Source organism: Triticum urartu, chromosome 7A, assembly GCF_056163025.1.
Source record: "Triticum urartu cultivar PI428250 chromosome 7A, HENAU_Tu73, whole genome shotgun sequence".
In the NCBI taxonomy this organism is placed as follows: domain Eukaryota; kingdom Viridiplantae; phylum Streptophyta; class Magnoliopsida; order Poales; family Poaceae; genus Triticum; species Triticum urartu.
The window spans coordinates 100,386,026-100,395,885 of NC_141879.1; positions in this window are offsets into that span (position 1 = coordinate 100,386,026).

Here is a 9,860-nt window from a genome sequence, read left to right on the forward strand (position 1 = left end):
CAGATTTGTGGGGTATTTTTAAATTGCACGTATAATTCAGATAACAAACAGAAAATACTATTTTTACTTTATTTAATATAAATAACAGAAAGTAAAAGGAGGGTACAGAGATTTGTGTCTTCTAAATTCATCCATCTCATGCTCATCAAAAGGAATCCACTAACAAGGTTGATCAAGTCTTGTTAACAAACTCATTCCGAATAACATGGAACCCGAGCATTTTCGAATAACACTAGGTTACCTCAATGGGGATATGCACATCCCCAACAATAAGAATATCATATTTCTTCTTGACAGTAGGAAGAGGAAATTCAAAACCTCCAAAAAATAATCGATGGAACTTTTCCAATTGAATTAATACTATGAACTTGAGGTTGTTTCCTCGAAAAGTGTACCGTATGCTCATTACCATTAACATGAAAAGTGACATTGCCTTTGGTGCAATCAATAACAGCTCCTGCAGTATTCAAAAAGGGTCTTCCAAGAATAATAGACATACTATTGTCCTCGGGAATATCAAGAATAACAAAGTCCGTTAAAATAGTAATGTTTGCAACCACAACAGGCACATCCTCACAAATACCGACAGGTATAGCAGTTGATTTATCAGCCATTTGCAAAGATATTTCAGTCGATGTCAACTTATTCAAATCAAGTCTACAATATAAAGAGAGAGTCATAACACTAACACTGCCTCCAAGATCACATAAAGTAGTTTTAACATAGTTTCTTTTAATGGAGCATGGTATAGTTGGTACTCCTGGATCTCCAAGTTTCTTTGATATTCCACCTTTAAAAGTATAATTAGCAAGCATGGTGGAAATTTCAGCTTCCGGTATCTTTCTTTTATTAGTAACAATATCTTTCATGTATTTAGCATAAGGATTCATTTTAAGCATATCAGTCAAACGCATACGCAAAAAGATGTTGGAAATATGCCCTAGAGGCAATAATAAATTGGTTATTATTATATTTCCTTGTTCATGATAATCGTTTATTATCCATGCTATAATTGTATTGATGGGAAACTCAGATACATGTGTGGATACATAGACAACACCATGTCCCTAGTAAGCCTCTAGTTGACTAGCTCGTTGATCAATAGATGGTTAAGGTTTCCTAACCATGGACATTGGATGTCGTTGATAACGGGATCACATCATTAGGAGAATGATGTGATGGACAAGACCCAATCCTAAGCATAGCACTAGATCGTGTAGTTCATATGCTATAGCTTTTCTAATGTCAAGTATCATTTCCTTAGACCATGAGATTGTGCAACTCCCGGATACCGTAGGAATGCTTTGGGTGTATCAAACGTCACAACGTAACTGGGTGACTATAAAGGTGCATTACGGGTATCTCCGAAAGTATCTGTTGGGTTGGCACGAATCGAGACTGGGATTTGTCACTCCGTGTAAACGGAGAGGTATCTCTGGGCCCACTCGGTAGGACATCATCATATGCGCAATGTGACCAAGGAGTTGATCACGGGATGATGTGTTATGGAACGAGTAAAGAGACTTGCCGGTAACGAGATTGAACAAGGTATATGGATACCGACGATCGAATCTCGGGCAAGTAACATACCGATAGACAAAGGGAATTGTATACGGGATTGATTAAGTCCTTGACATCGTGGTTCATCCGATGAGATCATCGTGGAACATGTGGGAGCCATCATGGGTATCCAGATCTCGCTGTTGGTTATTGACCGAAGAACGTCTCGGTCATGTCTGCATGTCTCCCGAACCCGTAGGGTCTACACACTTAAGGTTCGGTGACGCTAGGGTTATAGAGATATTAGTATGCGGTAACCCGAAAGTTGTTCGGAGTCCCGGATGTCACGAGGAGTTCCGGAACGGTCCGGAGGTAAAGAATTATATATAGGAAGTGCTATTTCGGCCATCGGGACAAGTTTCGGGGTCATCGGTATTGTACCGGGACCACCGGAAGGGTCCCGGGGTTCCACCGGGTGGGGCCACCTGCCCCGGGGGGCCACATGGGCTGTAGGGGGTGTGCCTTGGCCTATATGGGCCAAGGGCACCAGCCCCAAGAGGCCCATGCGCCAAGAGATGGGAAAAAGGGGAGAGTCCTAAAGGGGGAAGGCACCTCCGAGGTGCCTTGGGGAGGATGGACTCCTCCCCACCCTTGGCCGCACCCTTCCTTGGAGGAAGGGGCAAGGGCTGCGCCTCCCCCTCTCCCTTGGCCCTATATATAGTGGGGAAAAGGAGGAGCAAACCAATCTAAGGCTTGGCGCCTCCCTCTCCCTCCCGTGACACATCTACCTCCTCCCGCAGCGCTTAGCGAAGCCCTGTTGGAATCCCGCTACTTCCACCACGCCGTCGTGCTGCTGGATCTCCATCAACCTCTCCCTCCTCCTTTCTGGATCAAGGCATGGGAGACGTCTCCATTCCGTACGTGTGTTGAACGCGGAGGTGCCGTCCGTTCGGCGCTAGGATCATCGGTGATTTGAATCACGACGAGTACGACTCCATCAACCCCGTTCTCTTGAACGCTTCCGCGCGCGATCTACAAGGGTATGTAGATCCAATCCTCCCTCGTTGCTAGTCTCTCCATAGATAGATCTTGGTGACACGTAGGAAAATTTTGAATTTCTGCTACGTTCCCCAACAGTGGCATCATGAGCTAGGTCTATTGCGTAGATTCTATGCACGAGTAGAACACAAAGTAGTTGTGGGCGTTGATTTTGTTCAATATGCTTGACGTTACTAGTCTTATCTTGATTCGGCGGCATCATGGGATGAAGCGGCCTGGACCAACCTTACACGTACTCTTACGTGAGACCGGTTCCACCGACAAACATGCACTAGTTGCATAAGGTGGCTAGCGGGTGTCTATCTCTCCTACTTTAGTCGGATCGGATTCGATGAAAAGGGTCCTTATGAAGGGTAAATAGCAATTGGCATATCACGTTGTGGTTTTGCGTAGGTAAGAAACGTTCTTGCTAGAAACCCATAGCAGCCACGTAAAACATGCAAACAACAATTAGAGGACGTCTAACTTGTTTTTGCAGGGTATGCTATGAGATGTGATATGGCCAAAAGGATGTGATGAATGATATATGTAATGTATGAGATTGATCATGTTCTTGTAATAGATGATCATGGAGCCCCAAGATGGAGATCAAAGGAGCTACATGATATTGGCCATATCATGTCACTATTTGATTGCATATGATGTTTATCATGTTATGCATCTTGTTTACTTAGTACGACGGTAGTAAATAAGATGATCCCTGATTAAAATTTCAAGAAGTGTTCTCCCCTAACTGTGCACCGTTGCTACAGTTCGTCGCTTCGAAGCATCACGTGTTAATCGGGTGTGATAGATCCTTTCGTTCACATACAATGGGTGTAAGCAAGATTTACACATGCAAAAACACTTAGGGTTAACTTGACGAGCCTAGCATGTGAAGACATGGCCTCGGAACACAGAGACCGAAAGGTCGAGCATGAGTCGTATAGAAGATACGATCAACATGAAGATGTTCACCGACGTTGACTAGTCCGTCTCACGTGTTAATCGGACAGGGCCTAGCTCACTCGGATCATGTAATCACTTAGATGACTAGAGGGATGTCTATCTGAGTGGGAGTTCATAAGATGAACTTAATTATCCTGAACATAGTCAAAAGGATTTTGCAAATTATGTCATATCTCACGCTTTAGTTCTACTGTTTAATTATGTTCCTAGAGAAAATTTAGTTGAAAGTTGATAGTAGCAATTATGCGGACTAGGTCCGTAAACTGAGGATTGTCCTCATTGCTTCATAGAAGGCTGATGTCCTTAATGCACCGCTCAGTGTGCTGAACCTCGAACGTTGTCTGTGGATGTTGCGAACATCTGACATACACGTTTTGATAACTACGTGATAGTTCAGTTAAACGGTTTAGAGTTGAGGCACCAAAGACGTTTTTTGAAACATCACGAAACATATGAGATGTTTTGAGGGCTGAAATTGGAATTTCAGGCTCGTGCCCACGTCAAGAGGTATAAGACCTCCAACGATTTTCTTAGCCTGCAAACTAAGGAGAAGAGCTCAATTGTTGAGCTTGTGCTCAGATTGTCTGAGTACAACAATCATTTGAATCAAGTGGGAGTTGATCTTCCAGATAAGATAGTGATGTTTCTCCGAAGTCATTACCACCAAGCTGCTAGAGCTTCGTGATGAACTATAATGTATCAGGGACATATATGATGATCCTTGAGATATTCGCGATGTTTGACACCATAAAAGTAGGAATCAAGAAGGAGCATCAATTGTTGATGGTTGATGAAACCACTAGTTTCAAGAAGGGCAAGGGCAAGAAGGGATACTTCATGAAACGGCAATTCAGCTGCTGCTCTAGTGAAGAAACCCAAGGTTGAACCCAAACCCGAGACTAAGTGCTTCTGTAATAAGGGGAACAGCCACTGGAGCATAATTACCCTAGATACTTGGTAGATAAGAAGGCTGGCAAGGTCGATAGAAGTATATTGGATATACATTGTGTTGATGTGTACTTTACTAGTACTCCTAGTAGCACCAGGGTATTAGATACCGGTTCGGTTGCTAAGTGTTAGTAACTCAAAATAAAAGCTATGGAATGAACGGGGACTAGCTAAAGGTGAGCTGACGATATGTGTTGGAAGTGTTTCCAATGTTGATATGATCAAGCATCACACGCTCCCTCTACCATCGATATTGGTGTTAAACCTAAATATTTGTTATTTGGTGTTTGCGTTGAGCATAGACATGATTGGATTACGTCTATTACAATACGGTTATTCATTTAAGGAGAATAATGGTTACTCTGTTTATTTGAATGATACCTTCAATGGTCTTACACCTAAAATGAATGGTTCATTGAAATCTCGATCGTAGTGATACACATGTTCATGCCAAAAGATAGTAATGATAGTACCACCTACTTGTGGCACAACCACTTAAGTCATATCGGTATAAAACGCATGAAGAAGCTCCATGTAGATGGATCTTTGGACTCACTCGTTTTTGAAAAGTTTGAGACATGCGAACCATGTCTATTGATGTATATGCATGAAGAAACTCCATGCAAATGGACCGTTTTGTACTCGCTTGATTTTGAATCACTTGAGACATGCAAATCATACCACATGGGCAAGATGACTGAAAGCCTCGTTTTCAGTAAAATGGAACCAGAAAGCTACTTGCTGGAAGTAATACATTTTGATGTGTGCAGTCCAATGAGTGCTGAGGCATGTAGTGGATATCGTTATGTTCTTTCTTCACAGATGATTTGAGTAGATGTTGAGTGCATTTACTTGATAAATCACGAGTCTGAATTATTGAAAGGTTCAAGTAATTTCAGGGTGAAGTTGAAAGATCGTCGTGACAAGAGGATAAAAGATCTATGATATGATCATAGAGATGAATATCTGAATTACGAGTTTGGCACAGAATTAAGACATTGTGGAAATTGTTTCACAACTAATACAGCCTGGAACACCATAGTGTGATGGTGTGTCCGAACATCATAACTGCACCCTATTGGATATGATGCATACCATGATGTCTCTTATCAAATTACCACAATAGTTTATGGGTTAAGCATTAGAGACAACCACATTCACTTTAAATAGGGCACCACGTAATTCCGATGATATGACACCGTATGAACTATGGTTTAGAGAAACCTAAGCTGTCATTTCTTGAAATGTTTGGGGCTGCGACGCTTATGTGAAAAAGTTTCAGGCTGATAAGCTCGAACCCAAAGCGGATAAATGCATCTTCATAGGACACCCAAAAATAGTTGGGTATACCTCCTGTCTCAGATCCGAAAGCAATAAAGGATTGTTTCTAGAATCGGGTCCTTTCTCGAGGAAAGGTTTCTCTCGAAAGAATTGAGTGGGAGGATGGTGGAGACTTGATGAGGTTATTGAACCGTCTCTTCAACTAGTGTGTGGCAGGGCACAGGAAGTTGTTCCTGTGGCACCTACACCAATTGAAGTGGAAGCTTATGATAGTGATCATGAAACTTCAGATCAAGTCACTACCTCGTGGGATGACAAGGATGCGTACTACTTCAGAGTGGTACGCAATCCTGTCTTGGAAGTCATGTTGCTAGACAACAATGAACCTACAAGCTATGGAGAAGCGATGGTGGGCCCGGATTCCGATAAATGGCTCGAGGCCATAAAATCCGAGAGAGGATCCATGTATGAAAACAAAGTGTAGACTTTGGGAATACTACTTGATGGTCGTAAGGCTGTTAGGTACAGATGGATTTTAGAAGGAAGACGGACGATGATGGTAAATGTCACCATTAAGAAAGCTCGACTTGTTGTTAAGATGTTTCCCGACAAGTTCAAAGAGTTGACTACGATGAGACTTTCTCACTCGTAGCGATGCTAAGAGTCTGTTGGAATTATATTAGCGATTACTGCATTATTTATGAAATCTTGCAGATAGGATGTCAAAACATTGTTTCCTCGATGGTTTTTGAGGAAAGGTTGTATGTGATACAAACCGAAAGGTTTTGTCAATCCTAAAAGATGCTGATAGGTATGCAAAGCTCTAGCAATCCTTCTAAGGACTGGAGTAAGCATCTCGGAGTTGGAATGTATGCTTTGATGATGATCAAAGATTTTGGGTGTATACAAAGTTTATGAGAAACTTGTATTTCCAAAGAAGTGAGTGGGAGCACTATAGAATTTCTGATGAGTATATGTTGTTGACATATTGTTGATCAGAAATGATGTAGAATTTCTGGAAAGCATATAGGGTTATTGGGAAAGTGTTTTTCAATGGAAAGCCTGGATTAAGCTACTTGAGCATTGAGCATCAAGATCTATAAGATAAGATCAAAACGCTTAATGGAACTTTCAAATGAGCACATACCTTGACATGATCTTGAAGGTGTTCAAGATGGATCAGTCAAAGAAGGAGTTCTTGCCTGAGTTATAAGGTATGAAGTTAAGACTTAAAGCTCGACCACGGCAGAATAGAGAGAAAAGACGAAGGTCGTCCCCTATGCTTAAGACGTAGGCTCTACAGTATGCTATGCTGTGTACCGCACCTGAAGTGTGCCTTGCCATGAGTCAGTCAAGGGGTACAAGAGTGATCCATGAAATGGATCACAGGACAGCGGTCAAAGTTATCCTTAGTAACTAGTGGACTAAGGAAGTTTCTCGGTTATGGAGGTGGTAAAAAGGAGTTCGTCGTAAAGGGTTACGTCGATGCAAGCTTAACACCTATCCGGATAGCTCTGAGTAGAGATACCGGATGCATATAATGGAGCAACAATTTGGAATAGCTCCTAGTAGAACAGTTATTTGGAATAGCTCCAAATAGAGCGTGGTAGCTACATCTAGGAGATGACATAGAGATTTGTAAAGCACACACGGATCTGAAAGGTTCGGACCCGTTGACTAAAACCTCTCTCACAAGCAACATGATCAAACCTAAAACTCATTGAGTATTAATCACATAGTGATGTGAACTAGACTACTGACTCTAGTAAACTCTTTGGATGTTAGTCACATGGCGATGTGACCTGTGAGTGTTAATCACATGGCGATGTGAACTAGATTATTGACTCTAGTGCAAGTGGGAGACTGTTGGAAATATGCCCTAGAGGCAATAATAAATTGGTTATTATTATATTTCCTTGTTCATGATAATCGTTTATTATCCATACTATAATTGTATTGATGGGAAACTCAGATACATGTGTGGATACATAGACAACACCATGTCCCTAGCAAGCCTCTAGTTGACTAGCTCGTTGATCAATAGATGGTTACGGTTTCCTAACCATGGACATTGGATGTCGTTGATAACGGGATCACATCATTAGGAGAATGATGTGATGGACAAGACCCAATCCTAAGCATAGCACTAGATCGTGTAGTTCATATGCTATAGCTTTTCTAATGTCAAGTATCATTTCCTTAGACCATGAGATTGTGCAACTCCCGGATACCGTAGGAATGCTTTGGGTGTATCAAACGTCACAACGTAACTGGGTGACTATAAAGGTGCATTACGGGTATCTCCGAAAGTATCTGTTGGGTTGGCACGAATCGAGACTGGGATTTGTCACTCCGTGTAAACGGAGAGGTATCTCTGGGCCCACTCGGTAGGACATCATCATATGCGCAATGTGACCAAGGAGTTGATCACGGGATGATGTGTTATGGAACGAGTAAAGAGGCTTGCCGGTAACGAGATTGAACAAGGTATATGGATACCGACGATCGAATCTCGGGCAAGTAACATACCGATAGACAAAGGGAATTGTATACGGGATTGATTAAGTCCTTGACATCGTGGTTCATCCGATGAGATCATCGTGGAACATGTGGGAGCCATCATGGGTATCCAGATCCCGCTGTTGGTTATTGACCGGAGAACGTCTCGGTCATGTCTGCATGTCTCCCGAACCCGTAGGGTCTACACACTTAAGGTTCGGTGACGCTAGGGTTATAGAGATATTAGTATGCGGTAACCCGAAAGTTGTTCGGAGTCCCGGATGAGATCCCGGACGTCACGAGGAGTTCCGGAATGGTCCGGAGGTAAAGAATTATATATAGGAAGTGCTATTTCGGCCATCGGGACAAGTTTCGGGGTCATCGGTATTGTACCGGGACCACCGGAAGGGTCCCGGGGGTCCACCGGGTGGGGCCACCTGCCCCGGGGGGCCACATGGGCTGTAGGGGGTGTGCCTTGGCCTATATGGGCCAAGGGCACCAGCCCCAAGAGGCCCATGCGCCAAGAGATGGGAAAAAGGGGAGAGTCCTAAAGGGGGAAGGCACCTCCGAGGTGCCTTGGGGAGGATGGACTCCTCCCCACCCTTGGCCGCACCCTTCCTTGGAGGAAGGGGCAAGGGCTGCGCCTCCCCCTCTCCCTTGGCCCTATATATAGTGGGGAAAAGGAGGAGCAAACCAATCTAAGGCTTGGCGCCTCCCTCTCCCTCCCGTGACACATCTACCTCCTCCCGCAGCGCTTAGCGAAGCCCTGTTGGAATCCCGCTACTTCCACCACGCCGTCGTGCTGCTGGATCTCCATCAACCTCTCCCTCCTCCTTGCTGGATCAAGGCATGGGAGACGTCTCCGTTCTGTACGTGTGTTGAACGCGGAGGTGCCGTCCGTTCGGCGCTAGGATCATCGGTGATTTGAATCGCGACGAGTACGACTCCATCAACCCCGTTCTCTTGAACGCTTCCGCGCGCGATCTACAAGGGTATGTAGATCCAATCCTCCCTCGTTGCTAGTCTCTCCATAGATAGATCTTGGTGACACGTAGGAAAATTTTGAATTTCTGCTACGTTCCCCAACAAAAGATAGGTCTAATCATTTCAGCAAAGTGCTCAGAATCCTCATCATCCTTTTTCTTGGATGGTTTGGGAGGAAAAAGGATGGGTTTTTGAACCCATGGTTCTCTTTCTTTACCATGTTTCCTAGCAACAAAGTCTCTCTTATCATAACGTTGATTCTTTGATTATGGGTTATCAAGATCAACAGCAGGTTCAATTTCTATATCATTATCATTGCTAGGTTGAGCATCATCATGAACATTATCATTAACATTATCACTAGTTTTAGGTTCATTACCAGATTGTGTTTCAGCATCAGAAATAGAAATATCATTTGAATTCTCAGGTGTTTCAGCAATAGGTTCAATAGAAGCATGCAAAGTCCTATCATTTTTCTTTTTCTTCCTTTTAGAAGTACTAGGTGCATCTATATTATTTCTCTGAGAATTTTGCTCAATTCTCTTAGGGTGGCCTTCAGGATACAAAGGTTCCTGAGTCATTTTACCACCTCTAGTCATAACTCTAACAGCATAGTCCTTATTCTTACTATTCAATTCACT